Here is a 21,330-nt window from a genome sequence, read left to right on the forward strand (position 1 = left end):
TTAAAGCTCAAAAATATTGAGCCGATGCAGAGTTTAATACAATGGAGTCAATGAATTCTAGTTAAATCAGTATACGGGGCATCAGGAATCTCACAGCTCGGTTGGATATTTTACCACCTCAGGCTGGGTTTGAACTGGTTTTTTGAATGGTGTCATGCCTTGTCTTTAAGCAGGTGGGATAAATTCTTCTTCAAATTACCTTGTACCTGCGGTCAACTTATATTCAGCTGCCTCAGTGGCTTAATTTAAATGAGATATCGAGACATTCCACACCGTGTGACAGGACATTGTCACATTCATTAGAAATACCTAAACTAGACAGGATATTAACAGCCAATCAAAGTAATATTTAGGTGCTCTAATCCCAGGCCCCTTAAAAAACCCTCCCAACATTGGTCACAAACAGTTTGTAAAAGCATTGAATGAAAACCTGGCATTCTACCCTTTGCTTCATGTTCCATTATGGCTTTTGCAGATAATTCTAGGCAGCTGGGTGGGTTGTGTATCCCTCTTCCGGCACAACTCTACTCCAAAGGAAATAGTGAGACACAGGACAAGACTGCATTAATTACAATGCATCATCCCTTCTTTTAAAGCTTCTAACAAGCCAATGAGCACTGAAAGAACCCTTGGTATACTACTGAAGTGTGTGTGCATGGGGTGGGGACTGATTAAAGCTCTTCGATAAGAAAATGTCCTTGATATAATTTGAGTCAGTTCGATCTGCTATTCCATTATTAACCCTACCAAAGCCGGGACCTGGATTGCTAGAATTTACTCTCCCTGATCCCTCAACATTAAACCTATGCTAACAGGATGGAAGATAAAAATCAGGAACGGATGTTTAGGCCCCCGCGGTCACTGAGATAAATTAAATAATTTAAATTGACCTAGGGCCTGTGTGTAGAATAATCCTCCACTTAGATGACCCAGTGATTCTTAACTCATTTCCGAGTCTATATCCAGCCAGTGTGAAAGTGTTAATGTTCCTGTATCACAGTACACTGATTACACTTATCTTTTTCAGACCCAATAACCAGAGACAATGATTATATTATTCATAAGATATTTTTACCTGAAGTAATAAAGCATGCAGCTTTAGTTATTATTTCCTTATCTTTTTTTAAACTATACCTCTGTCTCTAGCCCAAGGATAACCCTACACTTTATATTAAAAAACATTCCTCCCTGGCACTTTTCCCCACCCGCCCACATTTATCCTAAGGTCGAATAGTATCAGCAGCAGCCAGTTTATTGTGAGCATCTTTGTATTCTTTGGGTATTGTCATTCCTGTATGGTTGGCCTAAACACCAGTTTTTGTTTTAATTGAAAAATAAATTTGGAGATGGTTAGTGTTGGTGAAAGAGCTTAAATCAGCACCTCCTCACTAGTCAGGTAGTATACAAGATCAAAATAGTTTGTGCTGCCTCACCATATGCTGATCTAGTGCTCCAGATGGGCCAAAAATCGGAGACAGTCATGTTTCATGAGCATTTCTTTCAGAATCCCAGCAACCCTTAGTATGCAGCTGGAGCGATATACCCTCTAAGTAGTAGGGGAGACAAACTACTTGTATACTTTCTGATACAATTACATGGGAACAGTTACATGCTACCTTATTATCCAGGGCAATAAAAAGTTCAGGTGAGATTCTTGTAGGTGGCTCCTCCTACCCCCAAATTCTCAATCCCATTTAAAATCATTTTAATTTTCTTTATTTCATCTGGAAGATGATGCCATGTAATATGTTATAACAGCATGGTGAAAATATGGTGGCAATTGGTGCATGAGTTTGGAAACATTTAAATAAAATCTGTTAGTAGAGGAGCTGTGTCCTTCTATTCCTCCCCTCTTTTTCTTTGCTTACTGTAAAATGTTTTTCCTTGGCATTTTCATGCAGTGAAGTAATTTTAACCCAAAACCTGGGGGGAACAAAAGCTCCATAGATGAGTTCAGTTCCCCTCCTTCCAAAAGCCCGCCAATTTTATGGTTTATATTTATATAACAAAAACATGTAAGGGCTTTTCCACACTTCAACGTTTAGTTATGCTTGAACACATTAATTAGCACACGTTAACAAACACAATTGTAAATCCTGGTGTAGACCATACTCAAATGTTTGTCCTGGGACATACACACATGTGCCTAGTTGTGTTAAGATGACTAGCAACAAAAGTTTGTCCTGTCTGCACAAGAATGTACCATTGGGTTACTTAACAGTAGTAAAAATAAAACTACAATTTCAAGTGTTAACGTTTGTGTGCCTGTGCATGTGTATAGAGCTCTGTCTGTGTCCCTTACCTCAGTATTGGGTGCCATTTCTGAAGACACTGTGCTCTGTGTTCATTCTCCCCAGTAAGGGAGGTCTGGGTCACCTCCTACCAGTGCAGCTGATCCAAACCCGAGATAGCAAAGGCAATATTTAACATAAGCTCTTTGCATGATGTACGTAATAACAAAGGGTTTGGGCAATAGATATAACCTAATCGTTTGACTGTCACAAGTTTTCGGTACAAAACCAAACTGAAACCACAAAACTCAGCCTGGATTTCAGTAATATACACAAAATATTGTTCTTATCAAAGCACAAAGAGCTTATGTTCAATAATTTATTTATTTTATTCCCATTTCACAGAAACCAGATCCTGGTTTTAGCTGCAAACTGCAGCTCTCTACCATACCGATCCAGTCACAGATCCCTGCATTCCTATATGGCGGGTGACATTTTGACCTCTGCAGCCACCTCCTTAGATCCATCTACAACAATAATGCCTACTGTGTACAGAGAGCAAAAAGTGTTATGTTGCCATTAAGGTAAAGGTTCATGGGTCCAAAAATTATGTATGGAACTGGACTGTTTCACCATGCTCAGATTGCAAACTAGCTGAGTTTTTTGCTTTGGCTATAAATGTTACTGATAAGAATCTTTCATAGCTCTAGCTCTCCTTCCTCCATCACCAGGAGAATGGGAGGAGAGGTTGAAACTCTTGGGACCTGGGGGTTTCTCAAGACTACAGCAGGAAGAAACTATAGGAAGAGGAAACCAGTTTGAAAGCTGTTGGGAAGTGCAGTTTGGCACTTTGAGACAGTAGAAGAAAAGGGTCAGTAATGCTCTAGTGTAGAGGATGATGACAGAGCACTATCTATTTAGTTCTGTCCTGGCACAAAAAGATCAGCTGAATTAATTCATTTTTAACCATGTACAAGACACACACACACACACACACACACACAGATATTTAACTAGCCAACGAAGGAGCAGAAAGGTAATATCCTGGCCATTTGTTTCTGTAATTTGATCATATAACATAGGGATTATTATTTTATAACTTAAAAAAAAAATCAATGCAATTTTCCACTGATGCTCATCAGAGAGAAAAAGACCTCGGCCTCATCCACAGCAATCTTTGCCCCCCTGTGAGGCATCATAGCCTTTGCCTTCTTCCCTTTCTTACAGGGATATAAATTAATATCTCATCATTGACCATAATATGCCCTGTAACTGTGTTTATTATTGCTGCATATTTTAGACAGGTGGTAAGTATTGGCACTTTTTATTATGCTGATAAACAATGTTGGACTGCCAGGTAAAATGTGTTGTCAGGGGTGATTTCTTGCCTCCCTGTAGCCTCCTGTGGATTTTTATCTAGGCTCATGAAAACCTTGAGCACTGAGGCTTTTTTGCAGAGCTTTTCCACAATAATACCACAGTGACAATTCTTTCCTTCTTTCATTGGAATTTGTGCTAAAAGGGTGAGGAACAGAGGGTTAAGGGATTAAATGTACAATCCCCCACCCCTCCCACACATACACCATCCAGGTAAAGCAAACAAAAAGAAAAGCTTAACTCCTAGAATACTAAACACAAACTTATTCAGGCTTTGTACCCTTCACTCTTCACGTGAATTCTTCTTCCCTCCCAGATACTTCTCCTTTACTCACCCAACAAGAAATATAGCTAATTTCTTAAAGATTTTTTTTAAATCTCTGTTTTTGTTAAAGGTTATTGCTTAAGGGGAGGGGGGGAAGATAATTATTAAAGTTCCTTTAATTTTTTTTTCTAATTTAGAGGTATTCACATATTCTGATATACTCTGACCCAGAGTATACCTTTGGGATCTACATGGAGAGGATTCCCTCTTTCTCTGGCTTTCCCCTTCCCAAAATGGAAGGAGAAATTGGCTGCCTCCATGGTGATGTTGCCTCCCCTCCCCCCGACTCTGCAAAGGGCTCTCTGTGGGTCTGGAGATATATTAATAGGAAAGGAGTTAGCATAAGCAGGCGGCGGCGAGTGGGGGGAAGATTTAGAAGGCTGGGGAAGAGGGACATGCATATGGAGATAAGCCTCACATCCTCATACTATTCAATGTCACCTCTCTGGCACCCTCACACCTCCAAGCTCTTTTCCTTCACCTCTTTGGCCTCTCTTCTGCTCCTCATATTCCTGTCTTCTCCTGTCTATCCCTAAATATAGTGGCAGCCATTTTTCCTTATTGCAGCACGGCTTTGGTCCTGTTAAGAGCTCCATGAAAAAAACTGCTCACAATGAAATATTTGCTGTGCACATCAACAAATTTTATTACTTCTACAAAACCCAGAAACTATGGTACATATTCCTGAGCGCTGTCCACTGGCACCTTATCTATTAGCTCACAGACATACCTTGTAATAAGTCTTATTGAAAACAAGGGAAGTTTGTGGCCATCTTTACTAGGAGCAGGCTCACATCCACATGCAGAGACTGCAGAGAAATGGTGGCCATTTTGCATATCTTCAACTCCACTGAAAGTAATGGAAAATATCAGCCATTTTGAATAAGAGTTCACAAAATAGAAGGCAGGAATAAGAATTAAAAAAAACTTCAGGTATCATTAGTCTCATGATAGCTGGCAACACAGCTTTCTCCCAGTTGAAATTATTTTTTCATATAAGCTCTTCTGAGGAAGAAGGTTTGGATCCTGATGTTGGCTAGTTCTATACTGCCCAAGTATTAGTTTAATATATATATTAAGTCCTTCATTCTTAAAATGTTATGGATGAACAAAATGTTTCTATTCTTTGTATGCCAAAATCCTAAGTGTTTTGTAATTTTGATAATTTACACTTTTGAAGAAAAGTATTTATTTCTTATTGTGATCTTAGGGATTTTTTTTTTAAATATGGAGCTTCACTTTTTCCTTTTTTCTGTAATCCTTGCTACTTGTCTCTGAATGATTGCATGAATGTAATTATTTTGATATGATCAAATAACCTTTACTCAAAGTATTTTATATTGTAGATGAAATCTGTTTAATTGTAAATCTTTCACGTATTTTTACTGTATTTAGAAGTCTTTTACTAATTTAGCTGCACCGCTGCCTATTGTCATGCATGGTTGAAGGTGGGAGTGGGAAAAGTTAGCAGCAGTAGGAATGAGTAAGCTAAAACCAAGTATTCCTTTCACTTCCTTGCAGGATATTGTGAAGCTTGCAAGGTGTTACAGGACTAGCCTTTCAACAGAATGGTATGGAAGATTTAGTGCATAAGTGGTTTTTTGTTTTTAGTTACATTAGCATTTCTAAACTGCCCCACTGGAAAACTGGTTTGAAATGGGACTTCTGGAGACTTTCTTTAGTACTCATCCCTACAAACCTGCAGGACAGAAACAAAATTTTTATTAAATGGATATGTGAAGCTGAAGTCATTGCTTTTGTTTCAGCTTCTATGATTGTTGTATCTTTAAAGTTTAAAGAAAACATCTTACTTTTGGGAATAAATATTTTTGGCTTGTGAAAACATATGGGAAGCACAATACCTGTCGCGGTATAATTCAACATAGTGCTTCATGCATGTTCCATGTGGGTTCACAAGTGAGTTGTCTAATTCTGGCATTATTCTGTAGTGCAAACATTGCTCTGAATGGAGAGAGAAAGGGAAAGAGGCATGGATATAGCATTAGCTTTAGAATCGGATATACCGTGTTTGTGTATTAGTGGAGATTTGCTGGGAACCCTCAGTGGACACACAGGTAATAGTCCTGGAACAACCGTGTGTAGTAATAACCTCTTTAAACTGCCAATTAATTCTCTGATGCCCCTGTGTTAAACAATGACAATCCAAAACCTCCATGTGGGACCCAATACAAAATCTGAGGTCTCTTAATAATAAGAGGGTTCTGCCTGCCATTCTCTAGGGCTTTGGGGCCAACATTGGCAAGAAAAATGAATCTTTCCTGCCTGTCTCTGTGTCATCTGATAATATGTACACATCTATGTTATGCAGACACTGTGGTGAGCTACATTAGGACTCATCTATTGATCCTATCTCTTTAATGAGCAAAAACAAAACCCCGAATGTGAATATCTCTATCACCTGGGGTATTTAAAATTCACATCTGAATTCTAACGTCCAGGACCAATGTTGATCTTTTTTCTAACATTATAAGAATTCTGCAGCTGGTACTGTTATAAATAAGTTCTGGTTATCTGGATATATAAGCAGTTAGCGCTAGCAGAAATGCTTATTTTCAGCTGTGGTGCAGAACTTTTTTGATGGTAAGCTTATTTCATCCTCCAGAGTTAATACAGCTCTCTCCCCCCCGCCCCAAAGTGTGATTATCCTTGAAAATAGAATCTGTTTTTATGCTTTGTTGATATTCTCAACCCTGTTTATTCACTCACTCATGAACTCTCAGGTGAGTGACTTTTACTAAAGTTCATAGAAAGGAAAAAATTAGTTAATAACGGTGCAAATAATATTCACAAAAGTTTTTTGGGTAAGAAGTGCTTCCATGACTACATTTCAAGCTTTTTTGTGTGTTGGAGGAAGCAGAGGAAAGAGTGAAGTTGTTACAAAGGAGCAGAAGGAATAAGAAATATTTTTAAAGATGAGCAGCTAATATATGGGAGAAGTGGTTTGGGTGAAGTCAGGGTAAAAATGTAAAACAAAACAAAACAAAACCTCCTTAAAAAAAAGCAAGCGCCAATCATTTTAGGTTTGTCTCTTAAAGAAAATGAGGTCATCCAGTCAGAATGGAAACAGTGACCAATCACACCGGGCCAATGGCAGTTCATTAATATTTAGAGGCACACGTTTATGCACAATCCAAAGGCTATGCTTGTCCATATAAAGTACTTACTGAACAATTAAACACAGATGAAACAATCACAACTTAGCAGGTAACTTACGCAGAGAAAAAGCAACTAAAATCACTGAATAACTTATTCACTGCAAATGCTATGCCTAGCTCTATGGATAATGTTGCACTTGGCCTCCCTGCTCTGTTGCGCTAATTGATGAGCCTCGTCTCAGTACCAAAAGTTCCTAGCTATTAATTTTAAACAAATAGCCCTTTTTGATTTCTAGTTTCTATAATTTCTATTACCTATTAAGTTACCTAGTTCATCTTCCTGTGAGTTGTTGATATTTCTTTCTAGTATTTTGTTGAGGCTCATTTCAAACAACACAAGTTGATGATGGGCCTTCTATGTTGCTGAAAATAAAGAATACTATGAGATCCATAGATTAAAGGAAATATATAAATTTTTGCGGCTTTGCAACTCTAATTAAACCCCATAAACTCCCTCTGAGATAAGCAAATGAGGGACTGGATGTGTCAAAGTGGGCACCCAAACACAGAGACACCAAATTTAAAGACAGCTTTGGATAGCTTTGCCACTGCAGTACTGAACTGCTTCTAGTCCAATTCGTTTTATGAAACCAATTAAAGTACTAAATATCTGTGTCCATGCTGAATTGTATTAAGAATCCCTTTTGGTTTTCCCTGTATCCACACTAGCATTGCCTACACTGTTTCAGACATCATGCTCCATTAGTACTTATCCAACAGATCAGTCTTCAAGAACAGTGCATTTTGGGAAACTTTCAGAGGTCACTAGTGTACTGTGGAATAGCAGTGGGAGGACTAGTTTAACCATTTCAGCTAGTCTGTGTCCACAGTGGAGCTAAAACTATTAAGGCTAGAATGACTTAGGTTCAAACAGTATTTAGCTGTGCTGAAGCGTACTCTACTTGGAACGCTGCTTAAAATGCTTGGAAGCTAATTAAATCAGTTTTATTCATAGACAATAAACAATATATAATAAGGTAAATTTGTCAGGTGTCAACAAGGCCTAACTGACTTATCGAAAGTCACACAAATCAGTGGCAAAGCTGGAAATAGAAACTAAGAGTTACAACTCTATAGAGTTTTATACTTGCATCCATCACCATAGTATCTGAGTGCCTTCCACACAGAAGCAATAGGAACAACAGTGTCACTAGTCACTAGAGAGTCATGAACTCTCAAACCTTTTTATTTCCCCACCACTGCCTCTGTATCTGAAAAGTTATTTCATAGTCCAGTAGATTTTACTACCAGGAAAACTTCCTAGGAATCAGCCTGCTGATTTCTTTTTTTTTTTTTTAAAGTATTAATACATTGTACATACACAGAGCTCTGTCTTCATTCCTTTTCCATTATTATAATTCCTTCTACCACCTTAAAGAATAACTCCTTCCTCCTTAGTGTTGATACACTTCAATCCACCAGATGTCAGCTGTTAAGAACTTCTGTGAAAGTGAGATCATGCTATTCCAGTCCTGTTGTGTGAGCTCAGCTGAAAGGAGTCCACTCTGTTTGCAAGTAGAAGTACAACATTATTTTTATTTTAGAAGATGAGATTTTTTAAATTTAAGAGTTGGAGCAAAACATTTTATTTTATAAAAATGTGAAGGTTTTCGTTTCACAAAATACAGAGAATGAATGAATGAGAGGTGCCTAAAATTCTTCATATGCAACATATTGATAATGAGTTAACTGCAAAATGAACGATTTAAATAAAAATGACATAAAACATGCAATATTTTTGATTACATGTATTTTCAATTTCTTTGTTTCTTTAAAACTGTAGAAACTGAGGAAAGAAGATGGGCCATTAATTCCTTATTTAAGGGGATTGGGGCTTCGTCAGCATTCACATACACGGTATCTACTTGATGAATTTCAGTTGATAGGATGGTACCGGTCTGAAACTTTAGGTACCTTTGCAATCACTATAAAATACAGATGCTTTACTAGATCAGCATCCGAAAAACAACTGTAAAGAAAATTTCCACAGTCTACCTAGTACCCCAATCTGACTCCATTACCTCTTGAGGGAAAGCCAAGAAAAACAGTTAGGCTTTGCAGCATGACCAGATCAATACACCTTGTCTCTTGTGAACCAAGGAGAGAAATGAAATTCCAGAACTGAGGACCTCTTATTGGAAATGTTCTGAGGACAAGCCTCCTCCTATTTTATTTTAGGGGACTAGGAGTATAAATGTGTCCTCATGAGAAAAAGGGTTTTTTTTAAGATTTCCAGGCTTCAAATGATTTAGAGCTTTAAAGGTCAAAATAGACACCCAAAAATGCTTTGGAAGCCAGTGCATCATAAGCACAAGTGTATGTCTCTGCTTACGAGAAACATTACTGAACATGTGAGTGGTTGTGTTCAGTACTAGCAGGAGTTTCTGAATGGTCTTTATGCATGGCCCCTGGTAGAGCTCAATGCTAGTCTCAAGGTTACTAAGGGGTTGGTTAGTGCGGCAAGATCAGCGGTGAAAAAATGGAAGGTGCAGTTGTGGATCTCTGATTGCTTCTGAATGGTAAGGCAGCAGCAGCTGTCAATAAAACCCTCGAATTGCAAAGCTAAGGCACTCTATTATAGTACCCAGGTCCAATGAAATCAAGACCTAGAGCTGTGTGTCATCTGCATACTGTTGCCAGGTATCTTTCTCCTACAGGGTTCTCATCTACACACTGAATAGAAGGGGTGACAGAATAGAACCTCATGGAAACCATGAATGTGAGAGCCCTCTGAACAGATGAGCAATTGCCCAGTGCTTCTGTGGGATCCCTCAGCGTAGAGGGGAGAGATCAGAACATGCATGGTCAACTCCATCTACCATTCAAGGGTTGTCATCTTAAATGTTGCTTTCATGTACGATACTTAGGCTGTTGCTCTGACCTGCACTGCAGTATTAAAACAAGTCCTTTTTTGCACACACAATATTTTCTCCTAGGCCAGTAACAGGAAAGAAAAAGAAGACAGGATTGACCAGTATATTAACTCGTATGATCAATTTCCTCTGAACTATTAGGGGAAAGCGAGAGTGTGTGTTTAGAGCATCTGCAAATGACCTAAATGTTAGCTGGAAATGGCCAGGCAACAGTCCAAGTCAGCATTAGGATTACAGAGAGGGTGAAATGCTTGTTTTTGCTGAACCAGTAGTTTTATCCAGGTTACATTCCAGGTGTTACTTATTTCATTGTTGTACATCACATAATTAATTTCCTCTACGTTTGGAGGCTCTATTTGGATAGCAAGTTTCCCACTGAGACTTCACCTAGGTTTTAGTTTAATTCAGCTAGTGCCGAGCTCCCGTGCTTGTGGGGTTTTTTTTCTCCTTCTAGATATAGCTCCTAATATTCAAAACCAGGAAGTATTGCGGTTAAAAGCCTAATGGAGAAGCTGGCTCTGATATACAGTATTCTCACCCCACGAGAAATCTTGGAAATGGTGCATGTCTACGGTAACTAATGCAGCCTGTGCAATGATATATGCATTCGTGAGCAAAATTGATGCACATTGCTGGGTCTTGATGACCTCTGCTTTTTATTGTCAGTTTCTAGTGTTGTTTGAGTAACATTATGTAAGTCTGGAAAGAACTTGTGGCTGCTTCAATCCTCAGTCTTAAAAAGTCACATCTCAAGCTTTTTCCTGTGGTTGGAGTATTATTTGAAGCAAACGTACAAAAAAAAAAATCTATTATACACTTCTCTTTATGGGAATGATTTGAGCGAGTCAGCAGTCTTGCCGCACACTGTTTCCTTAAAAAGGTAAGTAACTAGTGCTCCACTCAGTCTCGTATTTCCAGAATAAAGGACGGATTACAAAGCCAAAGCACAGGAAATAAGGCAGGTAAATAGAGGTACTACATTAAGCTGGAAAAACTTTCTGTTAGCTATCATATCCCATGCTGTTGTGTATAATTATTAACTGCAAAATAGCACAGCTTGAACATTATTATTGCACATTAAAGAACATTTCACTTATAATTACGGAATGAGAAGAAGTGCTTACAACTCACCTAACCAAGCATTCATTTTACACTTGGAAGAATTTGTGGGTTTTTTTAGAAAACCCTCTTCATTAAAAATCTTCAGATATGTGACTTTTTTCACCAACTCCCAGATTACTTATTTCAGTGTGCCAGTAAAATGAGACAACTTAAAGTTAGCTTTTTAATGAAAAAGCAACACACATTTTTCTGAGTAAGAAAATGGACAGTGAAAAGGGCCATGGGGGATACTACTCAATAATAATACATAGGGATTTTCATCAATAGGTCTCAAAGTATCATTATCCCCATTTTAAGGCACAGAGAGGGGAAATGCCTGCTAGGTGACCTTAGGAAGGACCTGGGGTGCTTGGAATAGAACCCAGCTAACCACAGTCCTTGTCTAGTGCTTTACCCAATAAGCCACATTGGCTTCCCCCTCAAAGTCTTGTGCATTTCTACATTCCCTATCAAGGGAAGAATTAATGGTGCAATTGTATTAACAATCGGGGCTAGGATTTTTTAACGAACCCGATTCATATGCCTACATCCTTAGGCTCCTTTGAAAATCCCACCCAAAAGCAATGTTAGGGTGCTATGTACAGTCATTGGAATCCTTATGGTGTTTTGTGTGTGACTATTTTTGTAGATAATGCCAAATTTTAACACCCTCCATCCCCATTTTTTAAATTAAATTAATGTACAAGAAGATGCTCTGTCTGCTTGTGAGTTTATTTACTTTATGCTAAATTTTTATTAGAGATTTGCTATTACAGTAGAGAATACACATTTCATTAGTCATGTTACAGTACTGCCCAGAGGCCTTCACTGAGACTCATGGGGCTAGGTTTTTGTACAAACACCATTTAAGAGAGAGTCGCTACTCCAAATTGCTTACACTGTAACTATACAAGACAAAGGGTGGGAGAATGGAAGTATATTCTCACTCTTTTACAGATGAAGATTTGAGGCATAGAGGAATTAAATTACTTGTCCAAGGTCACACAAAAGTCTGTGGTGGAGCTAGAAATATAACCCAAATCTACTGAATTTCAGTCCAGTGTTTTAACTGCAATCCTTCCTCACTAAGTTTATTTTTACTCTTACAACTTTAAAGGCACTTAAGGCCAGATATTGAAAACCTCTTCTCTGCTGTTAAACCCACAATTTGACGGTGAAAATAATAACAGGCTCAAGTTTGCACACACAATTCTTTGTGTGGGGGAATTGATGTCATTTAGAGCTCAAAGTACTTAACTAAAGCCACAAATAAGGTACTTGGATATCAAAATTGTTCCTGCAAATAATTTCAAGAGTAATTTTGCAGCCACAAATCAAAAGTCCATTTAAGGCCAGGCTGGGTGTTTGTTCATTATTTAGCAGCTTGTTATTGGATGGTGAGATCCTCCAAATAAAACGAGTCAGTCATTCAGCATACAATTAAATGTATTTATTTCAGCAACTGCAAGCCTGTTTAAAAATTGTAGAAAATAGGAAGGGCTGAAGGAATAATCTCATTGGTTAACTAAAGCCAAACCCATTAAATTAAGAATAAGAGCCCTCTGAGCTCAAAACTATTTGGCCATGCCTAATTGTCTATGCGAAAATGCACGTTTTCAGTAGAACAGCAGATTGCAGGATGAACTAAAAACATCCCAGCCAGTCTAGTAAATGGCCTGCATTTGAGTCTGGCGTTTGCCTCACCAGGTTAAAAAAAACAACAGGCTACTTGCTACACAGATGAAGGTGAAAAGACCAGTCTGACTGTGGATAGACTAAATAGTTTTGGATGAAAGTGACTAAAAGCCATGGCTTTTATGATCCGTGTTTATATCAGAATAACATTTCCTGTTATCTAGTCAATTTGCCCTTGATGTTGTGCCTCCCCATGCATCAGAAGTATGCAGTTTTCTCACAACCGTAAAGTTTGTCATGTGTTACAGTAATATCACACCCACATATTTAGGGATGGATGAAGCACTTAAGACAGCTGGTCAGATACTATGGTGATGAGTACGGTGTAAAAACAGACATAGAATATGATATCCCCTCAACTCCAAACCCACGGAATCTTCATTTATTTTTAGAAGTAAACTGGAACCAAAACGTTTATGTGGGTTTGAAACATTTTGATTAAGTAGGTTTTGTTTTGTTTTTCCATTTCCAGCCAAGAGTAGCATTGGTAATGCTAAAACACCAAAGGGCTATTGGCATAATACTTCTGTCTGGGACTGGAAATAAAAAAATTTCAGTTATATCCTGAAAGCAAATGGTCTCATGGAATTTCCAGACCAATGTTACACTCTTGGAAGATTCATATAGTTTGGAGAGGATTTAGATAGGAATTTAAACTTTTGAAATCTGCTTAAAATCTAAATTGGATCTTGATCTGAATGTTGCCAATATATCTTATGGTCAGCACCCAAATGCTCATCCTGAATGCCTTCCAACTTTGGTGTGTTTTGAAATCCTGAATCAGGACCCAATTTTTTTATCTTGTGCTCATTTGAAATACTGAAGTGTTCGGATACTTTAGTTATAATTTATGCTACTAAATAAAAGAATGAGGCAAACCAGCTGCAGGATTACTGAATTCTACTGTACTGTTGGATGCATAGCGTTCAGCTGATAGTAAGGTATTGGTATGGCTGAGCAAATAACTTGTAATGAATTATTAATTTGATGAATAAGGCATCTTTTTCAGATCACAGAACATCCGTGAGCAGACTGCAATGTGCTCAAATCTAATAATTTTAATTTATTTAAGTATCTTTCCTACAGAATTTTTTACTGTATGAATTGATCAGTGTTGTTCAAAATTCAAGCTATTGCTTAGTCATAATTGGTCAGATGAGTCAGGTGGTATTATTTGTTTCCTGACCCCATCAATGTGCGGTCACTGCTGATGTGGATACTTATGCCTGCTAATTTAAAATTCAGTCTCCATGAATATGTGTACATGGTATTTTGAAATTTGTTTTCCATTAACATTTTTGCCAGCAATACTCATTCAGTTTGTGTGTAAAGCTAACAGGAAAGGAGTGCTAACATGGCTGAAGCCAAATCTTATAAAAAATGTTAACAGTCAGTCATTATTCACCCAACTGTAGATATTGGCAATCTGTTCATCAATAATGTAGTGAGTGAGGAAACTGCTATAATGAATATGCAATATCTAATATTAAAAATAAATTTTGGGTTATCTGCGTGACAATGAATAACTCCTAATGTCATTTTCTAAGAAATATGTGAAAGGAGAATTTATGGGAGAAAGTCCACTCTGTTCTGTAGCAAAAACAGATGTTCATTAATAAAAAGGCTGACCATTGAGCATTGGAACTGCCATCTGGATGGGATGTTGCACAGGATTTCCCCCCGACCCCTAGCAATTTGTCCCGTGCCATTCTGGTGGTAATCAGATGATTATTTTTATGGCTTAGATGGAAATATGTTAATCCTTTTTTTCTCTTTCCTTCCCTTCAAATAATTTATCTCCTCCTTCTGTTTTTAAACAAGTTAATAAAAACTGTCAGCCATAAAGCATTCCAAAAAGTTCCAGGAATGTCAAACACGTTAATTATAATGATAGCAACCATTTTCCTTGCAGTGTGGTCTAGTGGTTAGAGCAGGCTTTCTCTTTACATTCTTCTGTCTGGCATATTGCCGTATTATCCAAGCAGTGGACTGGGAGTAATGGCTAATTCTTTTTGTTTATTATTTGTATTATAGTAGCACCTTGAGGCCTCCCATCAAGATCAGATCCCCATTATGCTAAGTGCTCTACATATGCATAGTAAGAGAGAGTCCCTAACCCTGAAGAGTTTACAGTCAAAGACCCCAATCCTGAAAACACTTAAGCAGGTGATTAACTTTAAGCATGTGTGTGGTGACATATAATAATAACACCTTACTGTTATATATTGAACTTGTGTTAAAGTTAAGCACACGTATTAGCAGTTTCAGTGTTGGGGCCTAAATAGACAAGACAAAAAAGTGAGTAAAAGGACTTATTATTATCCTCATTTTACAGGATGCAGTGGGGAGGTTAGGAGGAACAGAGTCCCAGAGAAATGAAGTGACTTGCCCCCACTCACAAAGGAAGTGTATGGGCAGGCCAGGGTTTAAATCAAGATGTTCTGAGTTCTAGCCCATCCTTCTTTCCATCTCTGTGTACAATTTTTTGACCCTTAACCATCCTACTTCAGTTTGCCCATCTAGAAAACAGGAACGAAAATGCTTACCTACCTCCCAACAATATTGTGAGGCTTTGTTCCTATTGCAATGTTCTTTGAGATTCTGGGATAAAAGGTCTTGTATTGAGTGAAGTATTAATATTTTTATTAAACTGTGTAAATGTTTCTGCAGGCTAGTATTAGGGAGATTACAACCAAGGAATGACTCATCTCCTATAGATGTTGGACAATTACAGGTATTTACTATGTACTTAACATGCTTGGACTTCACTTACTGTTTTTACATCTTCTTCACTCTGTTTCACTACATGCTACCAAGACCATTCTATCCTTACTTAGCAACCAAAACAAGAAATGACTTCATGTTAAGGATTGCCCTATTCAGTAGTCACTACTGGCTGCCAACAATTCTTCAGTATACTGCTTATTAATTTTCTGCAATACACTGTTCATTGATATTGCTTTTATTGTGGTACCGCACCTCAGCCATGAAAAGAGGACATGCACCTTTATCTAGAGCTAATGGCACTGCCGCCAATGCTGCAGGGAGACTGAAGAGCAATGTGACTAATAAAACACAACCAATAAAAATATGAAGGAAAAAAATGTCCCTACTAGTAAGAAATGCATATTCCAAGTGCTTGCACAGTGCCTGGAGCTGTTAATCATCACTCCGTGGGCACCCCTAAACAACTCTAAACAACGGTTAGAAAAGGATCAGATGGCTGTTTAGGGGACTCAGTAGAGTGGTATTTGTTTGATTGGCAGGTAGCCATGCTTGCAAGGTGTATTATGAATAACAGCAGTTGCTGCTGAAATGTGAGGATGAAGGTTTACTCCATATTGTGTCATAACATTCTTTTCCACCTTACAGGAGTGAATAAAAGAGGGATGCAGGCTGAATATAAACACAGGCCTGGGCATGCGGAAAGGACCCATGTAAAGAGCAAGCTGCGACTGACAAAAATCATTCCTCTGGCTGCTTTACTAAGGGGTTTCTTCAGAAAGAGATCATTTATTTGTATAACAGATTAATAGTTTCCTCCTATGTTTCTCTCCTGCATTTTTAGTGGAAAAAGCTTTAGAAACACCATTTTTACTCCACTATTGTATGTTAACTTTCCTTCTCATCTTTGAACCATTAATCATCATAATTTTTGTAACCTGTGTTTCCCCACCCACGACCCACCCCCTTAAGATTAGTTAGCAGCTGACATTCTTTTCCTTTGACTGCTCCTGTCATGGGACCTTTTTGCCAGCTGAGATGGTGCCAGGAGGTGTCTAATATAAAGTGGTATTGTGAGTGACTGGGGCAGCTAACCTTCTGTATCTGGATGCTATGCCTGTCCACTGGCCTAGAGATTGTAAGCCATAGGTCTGCTGTCAAGCCTGTTTTCCAGCATGGCATTACAAAGCTTCGTCAGTATGGTGCTGACTTGGCGCATATCTATCATTTTGCAGGAAGTAAAAAATGCCATGTAATCATCATCAGTCATTCATTATCAGCCACTTTCAGCCCGCTGCTGGGCAAAGCCTGTTATGCTGCTCTACTGCCTCACGCTGAAGGGATTTTTGCTAGAAGAACTTTGCCATGCTTGGCAAGCAGGGCCAGTTGATGAGACTGCAACACTGAGTGTGCCAAGTCACTATCCCCACTGACTGGAATGAAAAAGGAGAATTTACCAAGAGTTGTTATCACTTATGAAATTAGTCAGCCTTTACCGAAACTCAGATTGAGCATAGAAACTTTTGAATGCTTGTGAACAGTGGGTGAACTTGAAAAGGACTGGCATTTCCAATTCACACAAGCATTTAGAAGTTTGTAGATTTAGCCAAATCTCGGCTGGAGACATTGAGACATTACTGTTGTGTGCTGGATCTGGCTTCAATCAATCTTTTCTTTCTCTCTCTGCCCACCGTCCCCCTACCCGTGCAAAACAAACAAAAAAAAAGTTCCACTGTTGATATCACTAGTTCAGCTCCCCTGATATAAAAAACACTGGGAGCCCTAGTTTAGGCAGACATCATGGTTATTTTAAATATTATGCTGATGAAGCCTGCTCTGAGTGAGTATGGATGATACTGTGTCTAAAATATTGGGAACAGCCAGTGACCAATCTACAATAGGGCTCCCAATGTTGCTAACACTGGAGGAACCCTAGTATTGACAAGGCCTTAAGGTGAGGGGGAAGAATGGCGTTTTTATTCTCCCAGTTATTATGAATGTGTGATGCTTGTTTTTGTTTCATGGGCCAGATTTCTAATGTCGTTTAGTTGCCTAAAGGTGCAGATAGGCCCCTAGTGGGAGTTTCAAAAGCAGCTAAGTGCCTAACTGCTATTGATTTCAATGGAATTAGGTGTCTAGGCATTTTTGAAAATCCCACTAGGGGCCTAGCTGCGTCTTTAGGTGCTGAATTACTTTTGAAAATCTGGCCCCATGTAAATGAAGTTGTTTCTGAAACTTTGTTTCTGTTTAACTACTGCTCATATCACTGTTTTAAAGGTACAAAGAGTTGCAGTTGGCCTGAAAGATCTGCCTTTGAGGTACATTAATTAGCTTTTTGGGGAAGGAACTGTCACTTACTATGTCTTTGCCCAACACCTAGCACAGTGGGGTCTCAACCTGGTTGGCCTCTAGGTGCTACTCCAATATAAATATTGATGATGAGGATAATAAGAGCAGTGGTACATGAGTGTGTGTCTAGCTGTAAGTAATTAAACCAAATTAGCATAGGTGGCAGAGAACATGAAGACAAGCTATTCTGGTGGACCCTATGCAGCTGTCATGGGTGATGTCAGCAACACTTTTTGGGTTTTGGTGGTAAAACATGAGGAAAAATTTCTTTAAAAATTCTTATTTTTCTCTTAAGAAATCCTTTCCCCCCCTTCAAAATAGACCCTCCATGGCCAAAAATTACTTTCAAGTTGAAATGAGTTTATCTCTTTTTACAGTGCAGGTTGCTTTGCAGTGAAGTCTTCATGGAAAATATGAAAAAATGGTCACCTCACAGCTTTAATCATATTTGTAGCATTTACCCCCCATAAGTCCCAGTCTGAGCATCCAAAGTGGGATTTGGATATCCTATATAGATGCTCACATATGAACACTGGGCTTCTGATCTTAACAGTTTGATTCCTTATTTTACATGATAGAGGTTTCGTCTGATTAACATTCCCTATCACTATGGAAAATAAAGGTGAAAAATCAAAGAACATAATGAAGAGGTAAAAATGCTTTGCCAATAAATAGTCTCTTAACTGTTTTCTTGTTATGAGCTTCCTCTCCTCTGGTTCACTCTTCAGAGCAAATAAAACAGCTCTGTGTGTTTGTACATATGTACTGTGGCTGGGTTGTAGTTGTTGTACAAATAGGAAATTCAGACCATTGTTCCTAAGGCTGCAAACCTGGATCAGTTTATAATTTTTGTAATGTTGTACATGCTAATATCAGACCAACTGAAATTCAGCACTTAGCTGAGTTTTATATCTTATTCATCCCCTTATCTTAAAGCAAAATTCAGGGCTTGTGAACTCAGGTGAATCAAAGCTGAAGAAAATGTCCTCACAAAACTGAGATTTGCAAGTGACTATTTAATATTCTCCTTGCCTCATTCCTATAGGAATTTAGTTGGATAGGTTTCTGTGTAGCCTCCTCTGTTAGTCTGATTTTACATGGTCACTTGTATGTGTAACTTGCTGAGATTTCCAGATTATTCTTTTAAGAAAGTGATACTCTATACTGCCTTTTATTAAACCCTATTCTTCAGTTTGTCACAAAGCCATCAGCATGACTGAAAATGAAACCTGAGTACATAGTGGATGGCAGGAAACTCAGGGGCTTTGAGAACAATGCTTATTCTCTTCCCCCTCCCCCCTGAATGGCTCACCTTCATAGATTATAAAGCCAGAAGGGACCGTTGTGATCATCTAATCGGACCTCCTGCATAACACAAGCCATAGGATTTCCCTGAATTAATACCTGTGTGAACTAACATATATCTTTTAGAAGTCAACTTCTCACTTCCCAGTATATGAAAGGGTCTCCCATGACACCTATAGACCTTTCATAATGGACAAATTCTTCCAATGATATAGACAAATTGAGTTTTCCTGGGTGGTGCTACACCACTCAGAGCTGATAACGGAAGACCCCAGAACTGTGAGATTACTTTTGCACTTTGATGTTCCAGGAACTTGTGCATCTTCTGCTTTATGAGATATACTTGGCCTAGGGGAGCTAAGTGGAAGGATGAGGGAGAAGAGGAGGTGCATAATGGTATGGCCTCCAGCACTATTATTTATGACAGTATCCTTCCAGCAATCTGTGCCTGCATAGGGTGAAAGCATGGTTTCAATTCTGCCCTTGAAACATGGATTAAGCAATGTTGCTAATACATATTTGTCCCTGCGGCTGTCAAACATTTCACTGATACCAGACTCTGTAGACAGCTTAATAGCTAGGTCTTCTGTCAATGTTACTGCAGCAGTGTCTCCTTTGCTTTAAGATGCTGTTCAGATTTATTCAAGCAATAGGTGTAGCCTGATACTTAGTAAATAGAAGCACCTGGCTGTATACCGGTATCATCACCATTAGCTGACATCCCAAGTGACCAGACGAAATAGACTCTGGAAACCAAGTGCTAAGAAGAATCCAGTGAGTGGAAGTTGGAAAGATCATCTGTCCCATTCCTATTTTATGCCTTCAAACAGAGTTACATGCACAACACGTTATTGTTCTAGAAGTCTCTGAACAGTAAGTACCATCCCTAGAAGTTGGAAACCTGTGTATCCAACAGTGTTTGGACAAATGGTTTTATTATTGCTGTTGGCACTGGGTTTTACTACCATCAATTTAATAGCTAAAGTGTCCCTGGATTTTACATACCACTGCTAACAGAATTCCATTTCTCTGGTTGTTATGCTGAAATATTTTGTGCAAAGGTAAGCAGTGGAAAGTGTAGTGGTATGTGTCTGTACACGACCACAATCCTTTGACACCTACTAAATTTCTGGGTACTATTGACTGATTAAATTATTCCAGGCCGCGGCATTTCAGTTCATATACATGTGGGAAGGGTGGACAATATTTGGATCTGCAATGCTGTCATAATTTCCATAATTGCCACATGTTGTTAAGGGATATAAAAACCTAGCTGATTGACTGCTTCACTTCCTCTTTATTAGCTTCAGCTTCCTAACCAGCTAGCTCCTTCAGGACTACTTCCCACTGGAACTGCTGTTTTATTTCTTAAAAGGTTTTTAACTAGTGATGGGAGAAACATCCCAAACACAGCCCAAATCCCCCCCAAATCAAAAGTTCAGAGAATAACCCCCATAGAGGTCTCTTTGTTCAGCTAACTCAAAATCCATGGTGGCATCTTAGCATATCTAATTGTCATGATGAGCTGGACGCCATCTCTAAAACATATGCCCTTTGTGGTTTCTCTTGGCTCATGGTGCTTTTTTGGATGCTTCCCACCTGGGGAAGCTCCATGTTATTGTCGTATTCGAACTAGCATCCAACCTCACCAAGTGGAGAAGTCTTGAATAAATTTAAGAAGAGCATCCACACTTTTGGGAGATTATTTAAACTGTAACCCTTCTGCCCCTCTGAGTTGGCAGCAACAAGGGCCGGGTTCAGTGTCTAGGGGTTCCGTTTCAATAACGCAATGCAAAACCGGCTCGAGCCCCCACCCAGTGACCTGGGACAATTACATACCACCCCCTGGGCGCCTCTAGGAGGCAATACTTCCCCTCTCGCAAGCACGGAGTCTGAGTGTAGCAAAAGCCTTTTAATAAAGGAGGGAAACAATGCGGCATTATCTTGGGGAAACACCACAAACAGGATTCATAACACAAACCATGAGCAAAAGACCCACCTCGAAGTAAGTTTGGCAGTGTCCTTTTCCCCTCAGGGTCTTAAGTCCAATCACCCCAAAGTCCAACAACCCAAAAAGTCTCTGTCCCTGGTCAGTGCCGCCCCAGAGTTCAAAAGTTTATCTGCAGAGTTTTACCCCCCCCCCAGCCTGGGTGGAAATGGGGGGGGGCACACGG

The sequence above is a fragment of the Terrapene carolina genome, unplaced genomic scaffold, assembly GCF_002925995.2.
Source record: "Terrapene carolina triunguis isolate 2854851 unplaced genomic scaffold, T_m_triunguis-2.0 Scaffold58, whole genome shotgun sequence".
NCBI lineage: Eukaryota > Metazoa > Chordata > Testudines > Emydidae > Terrapene > Terrapene triunguis.